Here is a 26,636-nt window from a genome sequence, read left to right on the forward strand (position 1 = left end):
CCTGCTTTACTTGGATATCTTTTATGTCTAGAGATGTTTGTGGCATTGTGGGTGAGATTCCGGTTTCTGCAGATAAGAATATGCCTGTGCACTTGCACCTCCCTGCCATTGGAGCATACGCTTTAGCAGTAGCATAGTGTACACTGGGGCTGGCCTAGAATCTTGCTCTCTCTCATGCTCCTTCTTTCACTCTCTTATGCTGTCTCCATCTCTCGCTGTCTGTCTCGCTGTCTGCTGTCTGTCTCGCTGTCTGTCTCGCTGTCTGTCTCGCTGTCTGTCTCGCTGTCTGTCTCGCTGTCTGTCTCGCTGTCTGTCTCGCTGTCTGTCTCGCTGTCTGTCTCGCTGTCTGTCTCGCTGTCTGGCTCGCTGTCTGGCTCTCGCTCTCTCTCGCTCTCTCTCGCTCTCTCTCGCTCTCTCTCGCTCTCTCTCGCTCTCTCGCTCTCTCTCGCTCTCTCTCGCTCTCTCTCGCTCTCTCTCGCTCTCTCTCGCTCTCTCTCGCTCTCTCTCGCTCTCTCTCGCTCTCTCTCGCTCTCTCTCGCTCTCTCTCGCTCTCTCTCGCTCTCTCTCGCTCTCTCTCGCTCTCTCTCGCTCTCTGTCTCGCTCGCTCTCGCTCGCTCGCTCTCGCTCGCTCGCTCTCGCTCGCTCTCTGTCTCGCTTGCTCTCTGTCTCGCTCGCTCTCTGTCTCGCTCGCTCTCTGTCTCGCTCGCTCTCTGTCTCGCTCGCTCTCTGTCTCGCTCGCTCTCTGTCTCGCTCGCTCTCTGTCTCGCTCGCTCTCTGTCTCGCTCGCTCTCTGTCTCTCTCTGTCTCGCTCTCTCTCTGTCTCTCTCTGTCTCGCTCGCTCTGTCTCGCTCGCTCTCTCTCTGTCTCTGTCTCGCTCGCTCTCTGTCTCTGGCTCGCTCGCTCTCTCTCTGTCTCTCTCTCGCTATGTCTGTTTTTTGGTCTGTCTTCTCCCCTCCTCCCCTGTGTTTTTCATTATGTTTTGCTTTGGCCCGTGTGGCTGTCTCCCTTGTGTGCTGCTTTTCTTCTTGCCCTCCGCACCGTCTCCTGAATTGCCATTGGCTATGTGGTTTGTAACTCATATTTTTGGGCTACTTGCTGACTATTTGTTTTATGCTGTTCAACTTGAATTTGTTCCTCCCGTTGGCCAGACCTTGTTTACTGTATTCTTCCATGAGCTCTCTTTAAACAGGCCTTTAAATCGTATTCTTATCTTGTTACATTTACTGTACATTCAAAGTAGAGATAAAATGTCAGGCTCTATCTTCCGAGGGAGCGTGGTATTTACTTTTCTTTCTCTGACTTCAAAGTGAGAGAATTTATGTGACCATTCTAGTGAGTACCCATGTAAGAGGAGAGGATGTAGGATGTTTTTTTTTTCTAGCACACACACAAAAATAGAACTGTGCTGCTGTTTCAGTACATATCGAAATTAGTATCAATGAAGCACATTGTTTTTGTAATTCTGAGGTGTGGTGGAAACCAATATTTGAATACGATCAAAACCCTTCAATACACTAGGTGATGACATTTGCACACATGATTGTTTGTGTCCAGTAAAGCCGTATTTTGGTGCCCACCTGGACTCAAATGGGAATTTGAAGTCAAGTATGTCCTCCGTTTTTGTGTGTACACTAGTCCAGAATGCAGCAATTATGATGTTCAAAACTGTACCCTCAGGGCAGCCGCAATTCCAACTTTCAGTTGATTGGGCGCTATCATTTTACTACAGCTTGAAGGAGTGGTAATATACCATGGAGGTAGTTAAACTGTATGAGTCCGAGTGTGGCCAAAATGGCCTTGGCTATTGAGGCCCTTCTAGCCTCGATCCACTCCTCGTCACCTGAGGCACTTAAGTAAGACTCCCACTTTTTACTGAGACTCTTGAAGGGCTTGGGGGGATTGACAACCCGAGATTTGTACATAAAAGAGGTATCCTTCTTCCCACATTGTTCCATTGTAACCATTGCTTTTAAGGAATGTACCTCTGGCACCACAGCGAGTATAGCATTATGACCCTCCAGAGCATGCCTTAGCTGTAAGTACCAGAAAAACTGTTTTTTGTGTAGTGCAAAGTTGGATGACATTTGTTCGAACTATTTCATGTGGTCTGCTCTTCAAACATCACCAAGTTTGGAAATGCCAATGAGGTCCCATGCCTGGAAACAAGTGAGACTACAAACCCTTTTGAGAGGTGTGCCATTGCCACAGGGGGAGTCTCACTGTTTACCCACCCATGCCATCCAATGTATTTAACTGATAACTTCTAATGCTCTAGCTGGATTCCTGTAATCTGGGGAAGTGCATGTAAAGTTAATGTCCATTAAGAAGAGAATATAAGTTGTATGGTTTCAGTAACTGAAGGTCCAGGTATAAATTTGTTCCTTACACCAAAGAACCAATCTTTCAGGTGAATAATCTAGGATGATCGGTAGTAGAGCTAATGTTTGGGGCTCCTCAGTCCACCGTCTAACGTGGCCTGTGTGCATACTTTGCTTTTTGAGTTGGGTGGGGGAACTAGTTTCAATTTCGAGATATGGGTTTTTCGCAGAGGAACTCCCATTGCATAAATCGATGGAGCCCTGTGTTGAAGTAGGACCACTATGGTGGACCTAATCAGTCATGGGAGAGCTCAAATGTATCCCATGCTTCCTGGAAGGATTTTAAAAGGTGTGGCAGTATGAGCGAAGAATACATTTCTAAAAATTCAATAGGGATTTGTTTTGGGCCTGGAGTCTTCCCTGATCGCATCTCCGTGATTTCCCTCTGTTCCTCTTCTGTGGTGAGAGGCCAGTCAAGTTCCCGAGTAAGGACGGGAAGGTCTGGGTTGATCGAATGTTCCAGTTGATCGGGGGAGTTGTTCGTGCAGAATACAACTATTTGAAGAAGGAGGGTGGGAGGGATGCGTGTGTGTGTTTTTGTGTGTGTTTGTTTTTGTGTGTGTTTGTTTTTGTGTGTGTTTGTTTGTCTTGAGTATCTGCTGATGATTTTGGGTGTCCTGGATCAGTTTTATGATCCTGGCTTCTGTGTCTTTCTAAACCATGAAAGTTTACCTACTTGTCACTCCAGTGGTATAATTTGAGACATTTAGGATTTCGTTACTTTTTTGGACCTAGTTTTGTACTCTGACCCAGATGATTTTGAAGATTCTTATTCTCAACATCTGTATGTCGTATGAGGTGGGCAGGGACCTTTAATGGTGGTTGAAGGATGCACACTTGACTTAGAGTGCTGTATTCACTGTCCCTTCTAGAGCTCATCATTTATTACTGAAGCAATATTTCTGGGCTATGGAGACCATCTGGGCACCCGCTTAACTGTTGGGTGATATACCGGACTATCGACAAGCTTAGCAGGCATCCTCCTAATGACTACGAGTGGCACCTGCACCTAGAGGTATCTCATGGCGTCTTCTTACAGTAGGGCGTTACTCTGGTAGATCTTTTCTCTTTTGCTAAAATTGCTCTTTGTCGAGTAATTTTGTTGTTTGGATGTTCTGCATCTGGGCTCTCTGGTAAACTCGTTCTGCCTTCTGTGGAGCAGTGGTCTCCATTACGAGTTTGATCCTCTGCTGCTACTCTGAGTTATATATTTAAACAAGCATTGGCATAGCCAATAGGTCTCGCCTTTTGGACCTTTTTATAAGTGTTTAGTTATGCAGCACCATATCCTTGGTGCAACAACATCAACTGTTGCATGGCTAAACACTAATAAGGTCCCAAAGGCGAGACCTATTGGCGATGCCGATGCTTGTTTTTAACTTACTCCTGCAGAAGGCCTACATGGATGGCTGCGTTTCCCTGGTACAAGGAGATAAATAAAGTTAGTTAGTTTGTTTTAATGAATCGAGGTTCGGATTTAGGCCCACAGATGCCTTTTTTACACATCCTGATTGAAATTAGGCGAGCAAAAACATGTGAAGCAGGTCCGGCATGTCCTCATGGGACGAAAGGTCAAAACACCACAGGGGAACAGCTATTGTCAATCATGCTACGTAGTCCCTTCCCAGCTTCCGGGATCGAGGGGTGCAGAGGGCAAATGGGGTTTACCACTCAGATCAGCTTTATGGGAGAGCCGTGCACGTGCAGAGCTCAACACTTTCTGTGATGCACTGGGAGATAAACGCTGGCTGCAAAGACATGCCATAAAATGTGCCTAGTGCCACAGTGGTGCCAAGATGCTTCTAAAGACATGCCATGAAATGTGCTTTATGCGCAGGATGCGGCATTCCGAGCTGCAGAATTGGCCCCATACGAATAATGTGATCTGTGCATCAGAATGGCCACTATGACCCGACTGCCCCTCTTCATTTCAAAGCGTGTGCCGCAATGCCAAACAATGTGGCCCATTCCATTCCTTGTACAGCCAAATGTGCCCGAGCCACAGAATGTGTTGAAAATGCGGCTTGCACTGTTGAATTGCCCAAAACTGCTCTCTGGCACCCATGCGTGCTGCTGCTTGCTCCCGCAAGGTGAATGCCAGCACGAGTATGTGCTTCCAAAAGCGGCAGAGAGACCGCTAAAGGTCCTCCTATACAGTGCATGCGAGACTAAAAAAAGTCAGTTGGGACTGGGCTCAGCTCATCTTGAGGGTTCTGTGCTGTGCTCATAGAGTCTGGTAATCCGATCTGCTGAGTCTAGGCACATGCCTTCTGCTCCATCTACCTCTTGGGAAGACCTGCTGCCCCAAAACAGAAATCTGTTTTTATCATATTGTAAGAATCACTCTTTTATCAATGTACCAAAATAGCTAGTTGAGAATGCCACATACCGAGTTTTAATTTGTTTTTAATTGCATAGTTCATCTTCACTATATAATCAAAAGGTCTTAGCTAACGCCACACTTAAAATCGGCAATAGCCTACAGTTTTGCACAGATGATAAATATTGTTTGTGAAATGGAATCCAACTCTCCCTAAGTGCTAGCCTATTGCTGTGAGTGGTAGATTTAAGTATTTTGCATGAACAAACTGGTGATGAGAGGGTCCAAGGGGATGTTTACCGACCTTACACAGCTACAACCCCCAAACAAGACAGTTTACCAAAACACAAAGTAGCTGTAGATCACAAGAGATTAGTAATGTCGACTAACTAAGTACCTGACAAGAAGAGAGTGCTAATTCAAATACACACATTTAGAGGATATATGTGACGCAAAATATGACTACAATGTGAAGAGATATTTTCTGTTTGTGGAAAAATACCCATCAGTTGTCGACCGGAACCGCCTTTGTCATCATTTGGGATCCTTCGCACCAGGAAGGATAGATGTTGCAACCATTACAACGTGATTTTTCTTGTACGTGCACAAAGTATCCCACGGTTGCTTCGTTCATGAGCCTTTAAAGACCGCTTGGGGATTTCCTCCCATTACGATGAGAGCCAAAGTAACACTTGTTTATGCAACAGTCACCTCAACAGAATATTGTGGTTTGTTATGGTCTGGATGCATCTTACAAGTAAAATTTTGATTCATTTGGGTTCTTCATTGACTCTAAGAAATTATGTTTGATAGCAGAAAGCTTAATGAACATTGATTACAGAGGAGAATAGTTGTCCTGATTAATACTTTAACTGGATGTTATGCTCCATTTTACTCTCCTGAAAAGCAAGACTGGACCTGAAAAACGTACTGCATTACTTTACATTCTCCCATAAAGGTGAGGGGTCCATAGGGACTCCATGTTGACTGCCCCACTTCCCCGGGTGACAACACCGTTGTGTATAGGTGAAACCTCTTTACGTTGATGGTAGTTCCTCCTCTTACCACACCCTTCGACGCAGACCTGGACCTTTGTTCCCAGCTCTTTTTTTTGTGGGGGGTGTGTTTTGCTGGTTTTCCAAAATTAGTTTTTATGTCTAATCATTAGGATGCCTTCCCCTAAGACATGGATTTAAGCCATACTAAATCTGTTGACAGCAGATTTCTCTCACTGATCTCCTAACTTGACTCAAAGACCTGAGATAAATGCCCCCCATGCACCCAAAGGACAACAGATAGTGTGAAACCAAACTTTAAATCGTTAAACTGAAGAAACTAGGCCAGTCCCATTCCGTGTCAGGGCTGTTCCTGTTGCCATCTGGGTAAGTCCAAAGCGAAATCAAAAGACTAATCTTGTCACAAGCATAAGAAGCCCAAGCAGGATTTGACGCCCAGCTCCTGCTTTTCTAGTGACCATTAACCTGATTTCTGCATTTGTTTTGGAGAATTCTGGGCCCCTCTTGCATGTCCTTGGGCCCCGGATCTATTGGGCCTGGAGTTCTACTTTTGCTGGCTTGTCCTTCCTGGTGCTAGCTGGCCCATGTTTGGCCCTCTGCCAGTACCACTCCTGGATACCTGTTCCACAGGCCTTGCTGGTTATGTATCGACGAAAAGAAGGAGTCAGGTCCTGGTCGGGACTGAGGGGGGCTGGACCATACTATAATGAAGAAAAATAGAAAGTGCCCACACCTCAACAAATGAACAACTTATTCAAGGAAACACATGTAACTGAATGACACATGTGAAGGTACATTTATTTATACCAGCAATTCATGTTGTTTATGGATTTTACAACAAAATATTTAGAAAGCAGAAAAAGAGGGATAAACCCAAACACTCAACACAGTGATTGAACTAATACAAACAGTAATTGACAGTGGTGAACAACAATAATCAATGAAAAACATGAAAACACAGAGCAACGATGTTAGAATTTAGCCCATTTAATGTATTACTATGCTCTTGCGCACTGCGCAAGAGCATAGTAATACATTAAATGTATCCATGCCAATGAACTTTATACAAGCTCTTGCCCCCCTTTTTGTTTCACTTCGCTTTGGTGGTTACAAATTTGACATTTATATGGATCTATGAATTATCAAATGTGCTAAATTCTAACATCGTTGCTCTGTGTTTTCATGTTTTTCATTGATTATTGTTGTTCACCACTGTCAATTACTGTTTGTATTAGTTCAATCACTGTGTTGAGTGTTTGGGTTTATCCCTCTTTTTCTGCTTTCTAAATATTTTGTTGTAAAATCCATAAACAACATGAATTGCTGGTATAAATAAATGTACCTTCACATGTGTCATTCAGTTACATGTGTTTCCTTGAATAAGTTGTTCATTTGTTGAGGTGTGGGCACTTTCTATTTTTCTTCGGTTATGTATCGAAGCATGACCCTTGACCCCAAAGGTGCTGTTTCAAGTCTCAAGCCTTGTTCTGGTTTTGCATCCAGAACTGACTTGAGCACGAATTTAGCATTTATCATGGTACGAACTAACAAAAGTGTGTCCTGTAACTTGGGAGGATTCCCGTCCTGTTCCCATGCTCTCCAGTACTAGTGGAGGTACAAAAACATTTTCATTTCAAACTGTTGCAATCCTAAGGCTCAGACAGGCTTACAGCGATGTAAATAATGATGAGGAGGTGTACAATTTTCTCCCAACCTCCCTCGCTTCAAACTGAGTCTAGATCAGTGAGACGTAATAATCGAAGTAGCGGGGACAGCTAAACTCTCTGAATTCCTGTGTTAATAAGGCTATGAAGGGATGCCAGGTGGTTTTAAATGTATCGCCTTGCAATGTGAGTGTAAGGGTTAGTTTTTCCATCCCCGGTACGCCCCAAAGGCGTTGCATCCACGCCGTGTGGGTCGGACAGTAGGTGACCCCCAGAATGCTATAATGGTCTGATGGGCGGCCCAGCGCTATACTAATCTGGCGCCCTCTGCATAAATGTAAATATAAATGTCCAGTATTTGTAAAGCTTGAACAATTACCCGAAGGTGTCAAGGCGCTAGGGGCCGTCTGGAAGATTAATCGAGCTATTGCCCAGAGTCGCATGGTTCTGGGCAGACCCCTGCCGCCGGAGCCGGGGATCGAACAGTGATCCCCAGCGTCCAGTGTCAGTCGCCCTGGCCGCTGCGCCACACCTCTTCCACATTGCTGCCCTTCTTCTCCTGAACCCTTTAGGTGGCCTTTTACACATGGATCATGGCGATCTAATCCAGAGACTTGACGAAGCTGGAATAGAGTGCACGGCTCTCACTTGGATCACATTGTAAATACACTAAAGAACAAATATATATACTTCTCCATTCTCTACTAAACCATACAGCATTAAAGCAGGAGTCCCTCACGACTCCATCATCTCACCCATATTTTTTTAACATCTACATCAAATTGTTAACCGATCTGATCAGTGGTTTTGACTTCACCTGCTATGCATGCACAGAATTTGAAATTGGATAGCCCAAGGGATATTGGAACATCAAAAACCTTTCATTGTCTCTTGGCCCTTGGCCCTTGACCATTGTATTACATGGAGGCCCCTGACACGTACGTGTGTGTGTGTGTGTCTGTGTGTGTGTGTGTGTGTGTGTGTGTGTGTGTGTGTGTCTTATTATTCTACAGCGAAACCTTAATTTGGTCTGTACCCTTTTGGCTAGTAAGCCATTTGAGCCTATGTATGGTTGTACCCTGAGACTTTTGACTCTAGTTTTTCTCATTACCTTTGTCTTGTGACTTCAGTGAATTGTAAGCATTATATGTTCCGGCCTTGAATATCACCTTTTCTGCTGACAAGTTGGTGCTTTGGACGTGGCTCGGCGCTCAGACGGGGCTTGGGGGCCATGGGTATGTTCTCCACTCCAATGAACACATTACCGGGAAGGTGAAACAGCCTGGGTGGAGAAGAGGGAAACTGTGCATGACTGTTTCGGGCCTGCCAAATAGTCATTTGCACTTAGAGTGGGGCAAACCACTCCTCGGCAGCACTGTCAGCCACGCCTCCCTTCCAAAGCTTAGCTGCCGTTCTCGGAAAAGGAAATGATAATAACTGGGTTATAATTTCTTTTTCTTCTTAAATTGCTAAAAAACAATCAGTGGTGCGACGCTCCTCCGCCTTAGTGGAGGAGGCGCGACTGGTGCCTCAGTCTCCTCCTTCCAGCCACAGGAGAGCTAGCAACACACCTCAACTTCTGTGGTAGCATCCTCATCCTGTCCTGTGCAATGCAAAAGCAAATCGCAGGGAAATATGTAGAAAATATGATTGCTTATGAGCACAGATTTTGTCAACAGGGAGACTGGCAATAAAAAAAAATGTTCCTCGATCCACATTGCCCATAGCACTGCACTTATAGTGGGGTAGGTTCTTATAACAAAAATGTACAGGGAATGCCCTCTGGACAAATGCCACTATTAAGAGACTGTTACGATTGTAATGCAGTGCTTATTACATTATAGTTTTAGTAAAAATGGGAAAGCTGGGAATGTCAAATCCCATAGTTCTCAGCGAGCGAGTTGCCAGCTAGAGCTCCGGTCAAGTTTTTTTATTAGCAGTTTCCAAGAACTTCTAATTTTTTGCTATGTAGATTGTGAACCTCTTCTGGGGGCCTTGGGTAGTATGTGGTTACCGAATGGTAGATATCGTCTTTATTAATGGTGTCCCATTGCCTAAGACTCTCCTAAATTGAAATTCAATAGGCCTTCCACAACTAACTCTCCCATGGCAGCAACAGTGGACTGTCAAACCTTAGTGGAGGTAAGAGGGGTGGCAACTTCCTTGCAGCATGATACATTGACACCCAATTAAAATGTAATGTGTTATTACAGCTTTCTTTGGAAAAGACTGAGAGCTTATGTAGAAATCAGAGTTATGGGCTAACACTTCAAAAATGGGCTCCGAGATGCACAAAACACAATTGCTCAATACCAAGTGCTTGACCCTTTGATACCCTCCGCTCCGTTAACTATGTTATCAAGTATGCTTAACTACTCTTAAGGCCCCTAACTGGCAGACCTATTCTGAAAAATACATCCTACAGAGGAAGCGTTCTTTACGTAGGTTGAGAAGCTACAACAGATTCTTAGTTATTTCAGTATCTTTTTTGAGGCTGAGCGAAATTTCAGTGGTCTCTGCTGCAAGTCCAAGTCTGATTAGTCCACTTGCATTTCAGGTTTAGGAATGTCACTAAGAAGAATTTGTTTAATCTTTCTTTTTTGCTTGTTGCACTGAGGACATAATGTTCATTTTTTTCACATATATTCTAATTTTTTTGAAGAATGTAAATAACGATAAAGCATACTTGCTGAATTTGATTACATACCTCCCTTTTTGCTATTTCCCTTCCGAACTGTCCGTATATATGGCTTTCAGACTACGGGGCACTTTGAAGTTTTGTGTATCCTACACATCTGTTTAGACAAATACTTAATTTCACTAAGCCTTTAATTTATTCAGTATCGGATTTGAGAGCTCCTTCAAAAACATGTGTGAAGTATCTTCAGACATCAACTGGCTGAAATTAGAACATATCCATGACAAATATGACAACATTCACTGGCATTACTAATGACATCCTTAAGATTCTATTAAAGCTGCAGTGTTAAATATTACAATGTGTCCATGATGTGCGTTGTAGAAAAGCCCCCCACTATTTTGTATTATTTACCAGCCTATAACGTTGCTCCATCTGTAATAAGAATCTAAGCAACATATAGGGTGCACATGACCGCTGATTTGCCTATTAGTTCACTAAGAACATTCACATGAAGGAGGGGGCAGAATCGTTTTTCAGATCATGTTTAAAAACTTTCAAATTTAGTAAATGTTACTCTGTGCAGCGATACAGTCTGATGTACTACGGAGAAACGATTCCGTGTGTTAAAGAAATACACGTTTTTTTCATTTTAAGACCTCGATTCATGTCGTAACATGTTCGTTGCATGATTTTCATGACCAGTATTTTCAAGGCTCGGCGTGTGCATGAGCTCTTAGTCAGTGCAGACCCTTGTCTCGGCTCTCCCTGTTACTTTGCTGGCTCGCCCATCTTTATATGCTGTGCTAACAACATGCGATCACTTGTACGCAGCACGTGCGTTTGTTCTGACTGCGCCTGCGTCTCCTTTGAGCTCAGTACACTTCAAATGCATCATTACACAGCACTTGCCTCTGCCTAAAAATGAAACCATATTTTGATAGCCTAGCGTCATGGGACTGTGTCCTAGCAGCCAATCGCAGCGTCTGCAGAAGCTGCACGCCAGACATATTAGAGACCTGTGCAACCCTCGCATTACTTCAGACTGTGCCCTGAATGCCAATCGTGTTACAGGATATCCAGATTTGTAACTCTGTACAGCTGCACAATACGTGTTAAGTAAAGCATTAGACACGAGCTTGCTCCTGCTTGGTGCCCCGCATGGCTCTGTGGCTGTAACTCAATTCTCTGTGTCTGGTTAGCAACATTTGCTCATGAATGAGGGTTTGATTTCTTGTAAACAAAACCTAAATGAATTAAGTGGTCAGTAAAAGTGTTGGGTTACTTCGCTTGCTGAAAGCATTACAACAGGCGGCCAGTAATGTGGTCTACTAGAGTGGCCCAGCGACCCGCATTTCGCATAACTTTGTTTTCAAATAACATTTATGCTTAAATTTTTTCCCCAGCTGTAGTTCATAGATTTTTTCACAATAAATGTGTACAGTTTCGGGAACCAGTAAAATTTGCTGCAGCAACCGTTCTAGATACACAAGAAGCTTTGTTGTGATGTTATGCCGTTAACAAAGAGTGTTGTTTGTTAGCTGCAATTACCTCCAATCCAAGAACAAGCATTGGAAATGCAATAGGTCTCGCATTTGCTTAAGGTAGAGCTATTGGCGTTGTAAATGGCGTTGTAAATGACAATGTTTTTTATCCATGTGTTACTGAGTGTATATGGTGTGTAGTGAAGTTCCCGGTTTCAGGTTTACTTGTAGAGATGTGCAGTGTTTGAAATAATAGTTCTTTTTGCAGAGTTCTTTATTGGTTCTTACAACAAATGTGTGTTATTGTCTCGCTTCGCCAGACCGTTCTGCTAGCCTGCTGGCCTCAGGCTCCCAGCGATTCTCAGCTAATTTGTTTAATACTTGCTTACACTGCCAAGATGTGTCAGGAATTTTTTTTAAGCCCCTAACAAGTTTATTCTTATATGTAAAACGTGGGTGTATACATAAACTCACTTATGCAATGCTTTGCTTATTTTATTATTTACTTGTGTTTATGAATCTCGTAATTGTTTTGCTTCATAAAATGTTTTCTCATACTGTATGCTACAGGATGTGGCTGATTGTTAGACTGCCGACTTTGGAGCTGGGAAACAAAGGTATGAGCCTATGGGTTGACTCCACATCCTGAGGGTTTAAGTGCTGGTTTGTGATCTAGGGCACGCCACTTATAGCTGAGACCCAGGGCAAAGACAGAGGGGACAGCGGACGAATATTGAGCCGGCCACTGGCAGAACGAGCCTGTCTTCTGTCCATGGGAGTATTTTCAAGAAGTCGAGCTGTGGACGGTATCGAGTTTTATTGTTTATATGTGTAGCGCTTTCTGCTACGAAGAGGGCGCCTAAATACAATGCAGTGGGTTTCGCAATTGAGATTTTGAGCTATTGGCATTGTAAATGACAATACTTTTTATTTGTGTTTAGTCCAGTCAAGTCAATAGATTTATACAGCGCGCTACATACCCAGAGGGTCTCAAGGCGCTTGAAGAAGGGTGGGGGGTTACTTGTCAAATATCCATGTTTTGAGTTGCTTTCTGAATGCTAGGTGGTTCTGAGTAAGGCGAAGGTGAGTGGGAAGTGAGTTCCAAGTTTTAGATGCTAGGTAGGAGAAGGATCTACCTCCCATGGTGGTTTTGTTGATGCGAGGTACAGTGGCAAGGGCTTGGTTGGAGGATCGTAGCTGGCGGGAGGGGGTGTAGAAGGATAGTCGTGTGTTGAGGCATTCGGGTCCTATTTCGTAGAGTGCTTTGTGTGCGTGGGTTAGGAGCCGGAAAGTAATCCTCTTATTGACGGGGAGCCAGTGGAGGTTTTTCAGGTGATCAGAGATGTGTTCTTTACGCGGGATGTCTAATATGAGCCTGGCTGAGGCGTTCTGGATGCGTTGTAGTTTTTCTGGAGTTTTGCGGTGATGCCGGCGTAGAGGGTGTTTCCGTAGTCAAGTCGGCTCGTGACCAGAGCGTGGGTGACTGTTTTTCTAGTTTAGGTAGGGATCCAGCGAAATGTTTTTTTGAGCATGCGAAGAATGTTGAAGCAAGATGAAGAAACGGCGTTGACTTGTCTGTTCATCGAGAGTGAGGCATCCAGGATGACGCCCAGGTTCCGTGCGTGGTCCGTCGGGATGGGTGCTTTTCCAAGGGCCTCTGGCCACCAAGAGTCGTCCCAGGCGGAGGGGGAGGTACCTAAGATGAGGACTTCTGTTTTGTCTGAGTTCAGTTTCAGACGGCTGTGCTTCATCCATTCGGCTACTTCTTTCATTCCTTCGTGTAGGTTGGTTTTGGCCGTGTTAGGGTCTCTGGTGAGTGATAGGATCAGTTGAGTGTCGTCGGCGTAGGAGATGATGTTGAGGTTATGTTGGCGTGCGATGGCCTCGAGGGGGCTCATGTAAACGTTGAAGAGGGTGGGACTGAGTGAGGACCCTTGGGGTACGCCGCAGATGACTTCAGTGGCCTCTGATTTGAATGGTGGAAGGCGGACTCTCTGCGTTCTTCCGGAGAGGAACGAGGTGATCCATTCCAGTGCTTTTCCTTGGATACCGATGTTTTTGAGGCGCTGTAGAAGGGTGCTATGGCAGACCGTGTCGAAGGCTGCGGAGAGGTCGAGGAGGATGAGGGCGACTGTGTCTCGATTGTCCAGTAGAGTTCGAATGTCGTCTGTTGCTGCGATGAGGGCGGTTTCGGTGCTGTGCTTGGCTCGGAAGCCGGATTGTGAAGAGTCGAGGGATTTGTTGGTTTCGAGGAATGCGGCGAGCTGGTTGTTGATAGCTTTCTCGATGACTTTGGCCGGGAATGGAAGGAGTGAGATAGGGCGATAGTTTTTGAGTTCGGTGGGGTCAGCTGTGGGTTTCTTCAGGAGGGCGCTGAGTTCGGCATGTTTCCAGCTTTCCGGGAAGGTTGCGGAGTTGAGGGAGCAGTTGATGACATCTCGGAGGTGCGGTGCAATAATGGAGTCTGCTTTGTTAAAGATGTGGTGAGGGCAAGGGTCTGTGGGGGATCCTGAATGGATAGAGTTCATCAGACGGATGGTGTCCTCAGTGGAGATTGGCTTCCAGTCGTTGAGGATGTTCAGGGGGGGTGGGGGTCCTGCAGTGGATTGGGTGGGTTGGTCTTCGGGTTGGTTGTCGAAACTGTTGTGGATGTCTGCAATTTTGTTGTGGAAGAATGAGGCTAGGGAGTCGCAGAGGGCTTGAGAGGGGGTGATGTCGTTGGAGTTGGCCGAGGGATTGGTAAATTCCTTGACGATGTTGAATAATTCCTTGCTGTTGTGGGCGTTGTTATCTAGACGGTCCTTGAAGGCTGTTTTCTTAGCGTTTCTGATTAGTTGGTGGTGTATGCGGGTGGCGTTTTTGAAGGCGTCTTTGGTGCTGGTGGTTGGGTCTTTTTTCCAGGCCTTCTCGAGGGAGCGACAGAGTTTCTTGGATTTCTTAAGGTCATCGTTGAACCAGGAGGCCTTCTTGCTGCCTAGTTTGATTTGTCGTTTTTTCAGTGGTGCTAGGATGTCGGCGCTGTTGGATAACCATTGGGTGAGGTTGGTGGCTGCTTGGTCTGGGTTTGAGGAGTGGGCGGGGGAGTTTTGAAGAAGCGATGAGGAGATCTGGTCGATGGTGATTTTGTTCCAGTTTCTTTGCAGAGTGGGATGGTGGTGGTTGTTGGATGTGGGCTTGTTGTAGGTGAAGTGAACGCAGCTGTGGTCAGTCCAAAGGAGAGCTGTGGTGTGGCTGAAGGAGACCTGTTTGCTGGAGGTGAAGATAGGGTCGAGTGTGTGACCTGCGATGTGGGTGGAGGTAGAGACAAGTTGTTTAAGTCCGAGGTTTGCGAGGTTGTCCAAAAGGGTGGTGGTGTTGCGGTCGTTATTCTTTTCAAGGTGAAAGTTGAGGTCTCCCAAAAGGATGTAGTCCTCGGAGGGGAGTGCGTGTGGAGTGATGAAGTCCGTGATGTCTTCACTAAATTGTGCGCGGGGTCCTGGTGGCCTGTAGAGGAGTGTACCTCTGAGTGTGGTTTTGGGGTCGATGTGGATCTGGAAGTGAAGGTGTTCAGTGTTGGCGAGATTGACGTCTGAGCTGGTTGAGATGCGGATGGATTTCTTATGGACGATAGCGATGCCTCCTCCTGTGTGGCCGGTACGGTCCTTGCGGATGATCTTATAGCCTTCCGGGATGGCAATGGTGATGTCAGGGGCTGATGAGGCGTTCATCCATGTTTCTGTTAGGAAGGAGACGTCGGGAGAGATGGTGTCTAGTAGATTCCAGAGGTCGATGGCGTGCCTGTGGACTGAGCGGGTGTTGAACAGGATGCATTGTAGGTGGTTGGGATCGGATATCTGTTGTGTGTTCGTAGATGAGGAGTTGTTATTGGTGCCGTCGAACTTGCAGGAGTAGCAGGAAAAGGGTCCATGGGTGTGTCCAGGAGCGGCTTGGACGCAGATGGGGGAGCGGCCAGGGTTAAGGGCTAGGAGGGTGGAGGCATCGTAGGTAATGTGGGAGGGCTGGGCAATGCGAGGGCAAGGGGGTCTGGCACTGGGCGCGGTCCAGGCGCGGACGGGCGTAGACGGGCTTACCTTTGGCGCACCTTCGGCGCGACTGGGGCGCGATCGCTGCGCGCATGGGTTACTGTCATATATGGATGGTGGGAAGGGGGAGGGGCGAGGGCGAGGGCGGCTCAGCTGGGAGGCGGGGCGGGCTCACGAGGACGCAGAGCGAGGAGGACAACACCAAAATAAACAAAATGGCAGCGGGGGAGAGGGCAGAGCACAGCGCCGGGGGTAAACGCGCACTAAAGCTCAATTAATAACAGCGGGAGCAAGGCTAAGCAGCAGTACAAACAAGCTATGCAAAACAATACACTTGAAACAGAAGCGAGGCGAAGCAGCGGCCAATGCGCTACAGTGCAAATAAACTATCACAATACAATGCAATTCAATCAGATCAGAAGCGAGGCGAAGCAGCGCCTAGTGCAAAGACAGAATGTAACTGGAATGCAGCAGAGATGTAGCACAACGATACCAGGTCGCCAGGGAGGCTGGGGAGCGACCTCTCAGCAAGCAGCGCTGCACATAAAAAGCATTGTCATTTACAATAGTAATAGGTCAAAGTTTCTAAAATGCGAGACTTATTGCATAGCAATTGCTTGTTCACTTATGTAACCTAGTATTCCATCTATGTTGAGGATGCATAATATATGTTGTTTTGGGATACAGTAATTTTAAGTCACCTTAGCACCACAAACTTTGATCTTATTTGACTTTTAGTGTTTTGCAAAGTGTCCTGTAGACGTTCAAACGACCAGAGACAGATGCCTTCTGGAGATCAATTTGACAGGACAACCTGAATGCTCAGCTGCCTAGCACAGGCTATGAGGACCAGGTGTGGTTTTCATGCTGCCAGAATGGTCGCCGGAATTTTGGGAGCCCACAAACCTCAGAATCAGGGCCTCTGAACATCTAACACCCTCAGATATGTTAGACAACCAACCTGATGCGCCTTCCCACTTGAGTGACTCGTGAAAACTAAGGGGACCCATGCAGTGCCTGCCCTCAAACTAGAGTCTGTCCTTCCTTCCTTCCATACGTGGTGCATGCTGCTGTTTCTGGAAAAGAGTGCCATTTTTTAGGGTACCTTGTTTTGTTCCACATGGCATAATGTGAGTCAGACCGTGTGAGCATGACATCTGTGTGAGACTAAGTCCTATCTGTTGCTAGCGTCCTACCTGTTGCTAGCGATGCTTATTATGTTTATACTATGAGATTGAGGTGAGGAAATGCACTTTTTACCATCCTGGTACAGTCAGGTTATTTATGGTAGTCTCTGTCTTTGCTGGCAGTGAAGGACATATTGCGTCAGTTTGGAAGAGAAGTGTCTTCTACTGACTGTCCGATGGGAATTCTACCACAGCGCTACCTTTCTTTCAATTTGAGGATGCCCAGAACAACACATTACCACCAAATTAGGGCATTCCTATCAGAATAATATATCTGCATATCATCAGGACTTTTTTCATTTGGCCATGCATTCCTTTTAATCCAAAGAAGCCAAGATCAGAAACAACATTGCCTAGTTGAAAACTAGCATTCGATTGGTAAGTTCGCTTCCTGTTCAGGAAGAAAGATTGACAGGTTACACTCTCGCTATCCCGGACTTTCATGACACTTATTTGTTCCAAGTACACATCTTGGACTAACGGGTCTGGAAGGAAACTCTCGAACTACTGAATCCAGAACTAGAACGGAGATGTCCATCTGGAAATGTTGTGAGCTGGGAGTGGCCCCCACAGAGTAGGTACAGCGCCCGACCCGCTGGAGAGCAGGCGTCTGGTTTCACATACAGAAAGGCCACTGGTCGCAGGACTCCATGCCACACACACGGGGCTGAACCCTCAACTCTGACTTGTTATAGGCATAATGTTTCTTGTATTATACATCTTGAAGCAATGACAGTGCATCAAAATACTGGTCGAGTGGCACACTAAGCTAAGCACAGATTTTCACCATAGGTGTTTATAAGCCACTCCTTTAATTACAGTGGCCCGTCCCTTGTAGAGACACCCCCACCGCCCCATTTTTTCATCCCACTTAAATCCCTGGCTGGAGTATATTTACACCTGTTTTGTGACTTTTAGAGCTGCATTAGCTTTAGAAGTGTATTTTGTAAACCGCAATGGTGTTAACGCATATGGGGTGTGTGTTTCCTATTATTTCCCTGGTTCCATCTACAACTACGCTGTATATTCAAGTGAGATATAAAACAGTGGTCTGCATGGAAGTTTGAGAATAGCATTTTGTAGTATACAGATAGTAGCACCAGTTCACGTTCTGCGGAATGTAGTCCCTGTATTGTCCAAGTGGGAGGCTGGGATTAAAAATTCTCCTGGTTCCACAGTTTACAGCTAGTCCACATAATCGCAAATGTGCTGGCAATGATTCTTGTGGCAAGGCCAGAGATCTGCCCTTCCCAAGGAAAACAACATTTAAGATTATTTATTTCCATTTGGCTATCAAAGTTGTTTATTTTGTAAACTAGGTTCTCAAAATTTGCAGTTGGGTGCAGTCAAGATTTTTACCAGAAGACGGTAAAGTAATTAGAAATTGAACACAGCATGAATTGTAACCACACTGGATAAAGAGAATATTGTGGGCTATTTCGTTTAGATGAAATGACTTGGAGAAGTGAAGGGTTAGGAAACACACTCCAGAAAATACGCTGCGCAACTCAACCCAAGTATCTGAAGGAAACGCTTTCTTGTGTCTCGGCACCCGCAGAGTGTCCTGCAAAGATGAGCAACCCATTCAGAGATGCCCAAGAAGTACTGTGCTTCAAAAGACAATGGTCCCAAACATTAGCAAAGATAGGACAATCCAAATGAATATAGACCAAAATTGAAATCTATATTTTGCTGTCCAGCCGGACAGATTTTTAATAGCATAAATAGTTATATATATATATATCCGAGTTGTAAAACAATTACCAAGCGGGACACAACCTGGAATATTTGTCTATTTGCACTATGCACTTTCAGTATTTGTGCTGTGAAATTCTTGCTAATTGCCAACCTCCTAATCTGTATTTATGCAATACTTATTTGATACTGCTTATTCTTACATGCTCTTCACCTCCTCTTTGATTCTGGTAATTACCACTAACCACTCTAAAATTGCCGCCGTTTTTTATAAAAATTAGTTGGAACAGTTGTTATTTACTAAGCAAAGGTAACAGCACGCATGCGCGCTACGCTGCTGTGATTCTAATGCATAGCGCTGCTTTGTTTTAAACCTCCTTTTATTGTATTTTGGTTTAACCTAAATTGCATTTTCCCTTGGTTTTAATCACTCGTTGCTGTGCCCACACACTTGCACTGTAATTGGGCCCCCCACCGCGTTTTGAGCGGACTTTGTTGTTTCTACCGACCTTCTTGCTGGCGCCTGGTCGCCATCTTGGGGGTGGCTAGTGCAGAACGTGCCACTGGGTTGAGCGCTCTAGCGCTTCTTAGGAGCCCAGGTGAGCCGATATTTAAGGCGAGCAGATCATTTGCTCGGCCCTGAAAAGGTAACAGCACGCACGCGCGCTACGCTGCTGTGATTCTAATGCATAGCGCTGCTTTGTTTTAAACCTCCTTTTATTGTATTTTGGTTTAACCTAAATTGCATTTTCCCTTGGTTTTAATCACTCGTTGCTGTGCCCACACACTTGCACTGTAATTGGGCCCTCCACCGCGTTTTGAGCGGACTTTGTTGTTTCTACCGACCTTCTTGCTGGCGCCTGGTCGCCATCTTGGGGGTGGCTAGTGCAGAACGTGCCACTGGGTTGAGCGCTCTAGCGCTTCTTAGGAGCCCAGGTGAGCCGATATTTAAAGCTCGCCCTACTCGCGCAGCGGTGACGCGCAGCGGTAGCGCCTGACTCGCGCCTGAGTCAAGCCAGAGTCCTGCCCGTCTGCGCCCGTCCGCGCTAAGGACGCGCGGTCCTCGGCAGGACCCTGTGTCTTGTCATTATGAGTATTCAGTACTCCAGTCAGGCCCTTCGCCGGATCAGACGTAGTCTGCCCTCCTGCCCACAATCTGCTCAGCATCCCTTGTGCGGTCCCCACACTTGCCCATGTGGTCGGTGGGAACCATCAGCACCGCTGCTAGCTCCCAGCCAGGTACTATTACATCGGAAGAAGATACCTCCACCTCCCAGTACCTTCAAACTCTGGCACCATAATGTCAGGTCCCTGCCGAAGCACCATCGAGACATATACGAGCTGATCTCGTTAGAAGGCCCTGATGCCTTCTTTATGACGGAGACCTGGCTAGGCGATGAGGACGTGGCTATTATCAACTTGGCCCTTCCTCCGGGCTATGCTATCCACACCTTAAATCGTAAGGGAAGAGGAGGTGGTATAGCCGTGGCTTTTAAAAACTGCCATATTTGCACCTGGAAGCCCATGGACTTGATCGGGGCTGAGTGTGCCCATTTTTCCATCAGTGTCGGGCAGACACAAACACTATCAGGCCTTCTGATATATCGCCCCCCAGGGAGTGACTGTGCCTTTAGGAAAGCTCTTCCAGAGCTGGTCAGCTCTTTGTCTCTGTCCTCCTCCAATATAACCATCATCGGCGACTTCAATATACATTTTGATGCCACGGAGTTACCAGCGGTTAGTAGTTTGCTGGATGATCTTGAAGCAGTGCAGTTATCCCAACTGGTCCGTCTTCCGACCCATGAGGGTGATCATATCCTTGACCCGGTTTTCACTAACCTCCAACTGGTCGAGGTCTCTCCTCCTAGACCCATGGGATGGAGCGATCACCATCTCATTGAGCTCTGTGTTACAATGGTAACACGCTCTACCGGGAAGCCTGATAAAACATCTTTCAGGCGCCCCTGGAAAAAGCTCAAACTAGAGGACTTCCACCGTTTTTTGGCCACCACTCCTCTGGTTCTCAAAGATGACGTTGCAACTGGTTATAACATCTTCTGCGCCTGGATTGTTCAAGCGCTTGATGCACTCATTCCGGCCAAATGGAGCAGAAATCGCTCTTCTCAGCCTAACCCCTGGTACTCGGAGGCACTCTGGTGGATTAAAGCCACCTGCCGTCAAGCCGAAAGAGCGTGGAGGAAAAACTATGACAGAGATCTAAAGGTGCGCTCCCTGGCTAGGGTTAAGACATATCATAGAGCTGTCTGCCGGGCCCGGGCTGACTACTATGCTGGAGAGTTCCAGGCTAGCTCCAATCCCTCCAAACTGGTCTTCAAGGTCTTGAAGGAGCTCACTGCGAACAGACTTCCTACTACTGAGATTTGCTGCCTTGCTCACTGTGAGTTGTTAGCTAGCTTCTTTGTGGAGAAGGTAAACACCATCTATCGCTCTTTTCCCAAAGCTGATTCTGACAGTACGACTTTTATATTGCGTACATCACAGTGCTTGGTTACGCTTCCCATACCATCGGAACTGGAGTTTAATCTCCTAGCGGCCAAGGTTAAGTCTGGTTCGCCGGATGACCCTTTGAGACCGGCCCAGTTTCTGGACTCAGCGTCTATTTGCCTTCCACCGATTCGACAATTGGTGGATCAATCCCTTACCACCGGGTTAGTGCCACCTAGTTGGAAGGCGGCCTGTGTCATGCCCATCATAAAGAAGCCGGGACTGGATCCAGTGAAGCCGGAGAGTTATCGACCTATCTCCCTCCTTCCATGGGTGACAAAGATCACAGAGGCCCATGTGAATAACATCTTAACGAAACATCTGACCTCTGCACACCTACTGGATCCCACACAGAATGGTTTTAGATCTGGCCATAGTACAGAGACGGCACTCCTATATATGGTTGAACATCTCCGCTCTGTACTAGATGCAGGTCAAACGGCGGCACTGGTCTTATTAGACCTTAGTGCCGCCTTCGACACTGTATCCCATACCATTCTCATCCGCAGGCTTGGTGAGGCTGGCATATCTGGCAAGGCACTGGATTGGTTCCAATCGTTTCTTTCGGAACGATCATTTCAGGTAGTAGTGCCACCGTTCAGATCAAAACCTCACACCATCACTCAAGGAGTTCCGCAAGGCTCGGCGTTGAGCCCCACTCTTTTCAACCTATACGTCCCACCTTTGGCGGCGGTTGCGAAGAGTTGGGGTCTCACAATGGTATCTTACGCCGATGATACCCAGCTGGCAGTGGTTCTCAATGGGGACTCTGACCAACTGGCATCTAACTTTGCGGATGGTCTGAGGGCTGTTGCTGGCTGGCTTACCACCAACTGTCTTCAGCTCAACGCCCTCAAAACCGAGGTGATGGTGTTAGGGAAACATCCAGATCTGTGGGGCGCGAGCTGGTGGCCTAACGAGTTGGGACCCCCCCTAAACCGGTCTCTGAACTCAAAAATCTTGGCGTGTGGCTGGACTCCAAACTTACCTTCTCGTGTCATACTAAGAAGGTGGCATCTACATGCTTTGGCATCCTGCTTGGTTTGAGGCCTATCCTCAAATTTTTTGATGCCCCCCACTCGCCAGTTGGTGATTCAAGCCAGCATTGCATCAAGGCTTGACTACGCAAGTTCACTGTTTTTGGGTGCCAATCAGGCGGAGGTCCTGCGACTCCAACGGGTGCAGAACGCGGCTGCCAGGGCTCTGGTAGAAGGGTAAAGGTGCCTTCAAGGGACTTTGTTCAATCTACGTTTGTTGGTTGAAATTAATTATGAGAAGGACCAATTTATCGTCCTTGCAGTGAATTAATCAAAATTAATCAAATCGTGTTATCAACATAAAACATATAAACAAAGACACAGGGTGTATACGAAAGAAGTATTTTTATCAAATAATTCATTAAGAAAAATCAGCTTCATATACAGACAATTAAACAAATAAGATTTTAGGACTGTGGGTACACATAAAAATAAATTACTAAGTGACTCAACAGAACCTAAAAAACACCTATCCCAAAACACATTGAGTAAAACAAAGCAAGGGATGAAGCGTAATGTCGACGTTTCGGTTTCTTAGCAGTTATTTGATGAAACCATCCTCAGGACTGTTATCAGTTCAGATCTGTTTGTGGATTATCGTCATCCGCAAGGGAATCGTGTGGAGATCACAGTATCCTAGGGACCTGACTATCGAATGCGGAGACCGCTCATCCAGGTTGGATGTAACGTCTGAACTTCACTCACATAAGGTTCACGTATTTATACACAGCAGAATTCATCCAGTGTATGTTAAGTGGAGTCTTATCAATCATCTGAAAAAATCAGGAGTCGATGCGATCAATTTGCGTCTAAACGAGCCTGTGAGCAGTCAGAGATCCTGCAGCGCCTAGTAATGCGGCGAGGTGGAGTCAATAACGCGTATCTTCAAGATGAAGCCACATCTCCACACGATTCCCTTGCGGATGACGATAATCCACAAACAGATCTGAACTGATAACAGTCCTGAGGATGGTTTCATCAAATAACTGCTAAGAAACCGAAACGTCGACATTACGCTTCATCCCTTGCTTTGTTTTACTCAATGTGTTTTGGGATAGGTGTTTTTTAGGTTCTGTTGAGTCACTTAGTAATTTATTTTTATGTGTACCCACAGTCCTAAAATCTTATTTGTTTAATTGTCTGTATATGAAGCTGATTTTTCTTAATGAATTATTTGATAAAAATACTTCTTTCGTATACACCCTGTGTCTTTGTTTATATGTTTTATGTTGATAACACGATTTGATTAATTTTGATTAATTCACTGTAAGGACGATAAATTGGTCCTTCTCATATTAATTTCAACCAACAAACGTAGATTGAACAAAGTCCCTTGAAGGCACCTTTACCCTTCTATATTTACTTACCCAAGCCCTCAAGGGTATTCCGGGTTGCTCACTTCCTTAATAATTAGGGCTCTGGTAGGCCTGCCACGGTTCTGTTCAGCCCGCAGCACAATTTGTAAATTACATTGGCTGCCAGTAATTAGGCGCATAGAGTTTAAGACTCTGTGTTTAGCGTTCAAAATCCTCAAAACCGACACCCCTACCATTCTCCAGCATCTTCTGACCCTGTACACGCCTTCTCGCAGCCTGCGCTCTGCGGGTCAAAATTTATCACTTGTTCCGCGCTTTAAAAAAAGAAGACTAGGTGGTCGCTCTTTCACTGTGTTGGCCGCCAGGCTATGGAATGCGCTTCCTGCGCACATTCGATCTTTAGAAGATCTTTTAGCTTTCAGGAAGGCTGTTAAAACGTATCTCTTTCCCCTGCCTTATTAATATTTTTTGTTCTCTTTTACTCTGTTAGTTATGTTGCCTTTTCAGTTATAGCGCCAGGACGCCCCTTTGCTGGGGCAGCTGTGCGCTCAAAAAAACTAAGTAACATAACAGTAACATAACTTTGCTCGGAGCACCTCATTGTTTGTTTTCTGTTTTCAAAGGGTCACAAGAATCTGGTAACCACTTGACCCCCCTTCTTTAATCTATAAACCCCCTTTTTCGCTATTTGAATTGCTTCCTACAACATGGCCGCTTTCTTTTCCAACAGTGATCACGTGCCTACCGGTCACATGACCGCGGCACTCTCTATCTGGATGTTTTTTTAAAAAGTTAGCTTCACCGCCAGCGTTCACGGAACGAGTATTGACTCGTACGACTTTACAGACCCCCATTGTGGTGGATTCCTGTTAACTTGCCGGTAAGCTCCATGCATGCTTAGTTGGTTGTCGACATCCCAGTCTGACAATAATTTGGTTTTTCAACCGGACCATTTAGTACTTTTTTCCATCATTTTTCCAGGTACCATCAGTTACCCCGACCGGCTACAGATCGGATTTTGGGTAAGCGCTGACTTCATAGATCCTTCTTTAGTATACCCCGTCTTTTAAAACCAGACTGCTTATTGATAGTTCCTTTTTGAATTTTAGGACCTGTTCCTTATCCCCGGAACATTTAAGTGGTAAGCCTCACTGTGCGTAATTGCTACGCTTTAACCACTTATAAGATCGGAATTAGTTAACACCCCCTTTTCCACATTAGGTCCTCTTACGATACAGTCTCCGGGCCATGTTATTCTAGACGACCCTGTCCCTTGGCTTTACATCGAGGTTTGTTCCTCGCATTTTTGACCCAGTATACTTGTTTTTCTAGTGCGATTAGGGCCGCTGCACTATAGAACTTCTTTCACTGGTGTTCTGTGTTTATACTCTTGGTGAATCGTCGGTTATTTCTACTTAGCACTCTGTACACTTGATTTTAGCACTATTTGGAGGTATACGGTGTAATTGCTGCACTATTTGCGAGCCTTCAGCCTCTATACTATACGTTTTCGCTGTCACTTCTTTGAATCACTTGAGTTCTGTAGCTGCTCCAAATTTCTTTTTGGAGCTAAGTCAGACATCTTCAATGTACAACATTATTATTATTTCTAATTTGTATGTTATTTTTCTTCCCATTTTTCCTCCCCCTTTTTTATCCTTGAATGACATGTTTATGTAATGTATTTTGTATTTTGGTTCTGTTTATATATGTTGGGCAACTACCATTTTAGGCATGCATTTATAAGTCCTGATAATGATCCCATACTAAATAGGGATCGAAACGTCGTCGACAATATACACTTGATGATTCATATATTGTATTGAAAAGATCACAAAAAGTGTATTTTTTATCATCGTCTGTTATAATTTTGAAGTATTTACAGACTGCCCTTTCTTTTGCCTTATATGTATGTATGTCATATGTTTTCACATATGTGATAGCTGGACATAGGTTGTGTCCCGCTTGGTAATTGTTTTACAACTCGGATATATATAACTATTTATGCTGTTAAAAATCTGTCCGGCTGGACAGCAAAATATAGATTTCAATTTTGGTCTATATTCATTTGGATTGTCCTATCTTTGCTAATCTTTGGGACCATTGTCTTTTGAAACATTATACTCCCAAAGGTCCCAGACCAATTGCTACTTTTGGGTTCCCTTGTTCCTTGTAACAAGAAGTGCTGTGCGGCACTGCCCTTGATTGCCACGTGTGAGTCCACATTGCGGGGATGTACCACATAAGCAACTCCAGTAACCCGCAAATAGCCTGAAGCACGGGTCTGTAGATCTCTGGAAACCTGTGGTGGTCCGAAGACTCTCGCAGGATTTTACTTCCGAAAAGAATGCAAACTCTCACTCAGCCTGGGGAGGAGGGGTTAATACAAGCAGCCGAACGAGCTACAGCCCACCATTCGCGTGTGAAACTTAATCATTCGGACAAACGTTACCTACGTACTTGCGGTGCACTCGCTCCGGTTCGCGATGAGTGTCCATTTTGTAAATAGTGCCTGCTTATCGACTAATGAAGGAGATAGTGTAACACCGCAAGTAAAAGATCCAGTCCGGGTGGGCGGGTCCAAAAAGAGACAGGGCGGTAACAAGGGGCGACTAGAAAGCCAGTGTTTAGCCTGAACTATGACTTGGCCAATGAGAAAAAGGCGCGGGGCTTCAAGTCCCCTTCTGAAAGCGTTTTGATGACCAATAGCCCTCGCAGAGCGAGGAGCGCATGCGCGCTCCAGCGCTACGTCTGAGAGACCTAAAAAGGAATGTGCCCACTTTTGATATGAGTGGTAAAAAAACATCCCTGCAGGTTTCTTTTTGTCTGATAGTCTCTGTGGAAATTAAAAGGGATGTAAACCATAAAACGTGCATGAGCAGTTAAATCAGACTTTCTTTTCTTTTCTTTTTTGTACTGTGGAAGCAGGGAGAAATTGGTTTCTCAGCAAAAGAATATTTAACGGCTTCTGTACTGAAAGTGATGGACTGCAGCCTGCCAAAAAATATCTTAGTGCTGCATGCTCACATGACTACATTGTCCCTGCAGTAGGTGAAAGGAGGACATGACACTGTGGCGCTGGCAGTAGCGATGCGGGTTAGGTGCTGCAGCACCCCCATTAAAACTTTAATGGGATCAGATGGAGAATCGACAGTGAAGTGGCCTTTATTATTCCTGATGCATTTACGCAGAAACCTTCTCATGACTGGCAAAGCTGGTTGACGAAGTGCTGCTTATTATTTCAACCCCGACACCTGTGTTGCATTTTCGGGTAGTGTGTAATTTTAAATTGACACACTCTTCCTAGGGTGAAGGGGGAAGGCCGCAGTATCAAGGCTCATACGTTGGGTGATGTTGATGGCCAGCACTCTCAC

The 26,636-nt window shown here is 45.6% G+C and overlaps 1 protein-coding gene across 3 annotated transcripts in view; it reads left to right on the top strand.

The window, feature by feature from the left end:
• Positions 1 to 26,636, top strand: part of SGMS1 (sphingomyelin synthase 1) — a 1,111,197-nt gene that overhangs the window by 220,798 nt on the left and 863,763 nt on the right. The gene's annotated exons all lie outside the window — the stretch shown is intronic.

The sequence above is a fragment of the Lissotriton vulgaris genome, chromosome 5 (assembly GCF_964263255.1).
Source record: "Lissotriton vulgaris chromosome 5, aLisVul1.2, whole genome shotgun sequence".
NCBI lineage: Eukaryota > Metazoa > Chordata > Amphibia > Caudata > Salamandridae > Lissotriton > Lissotriton vulgaris.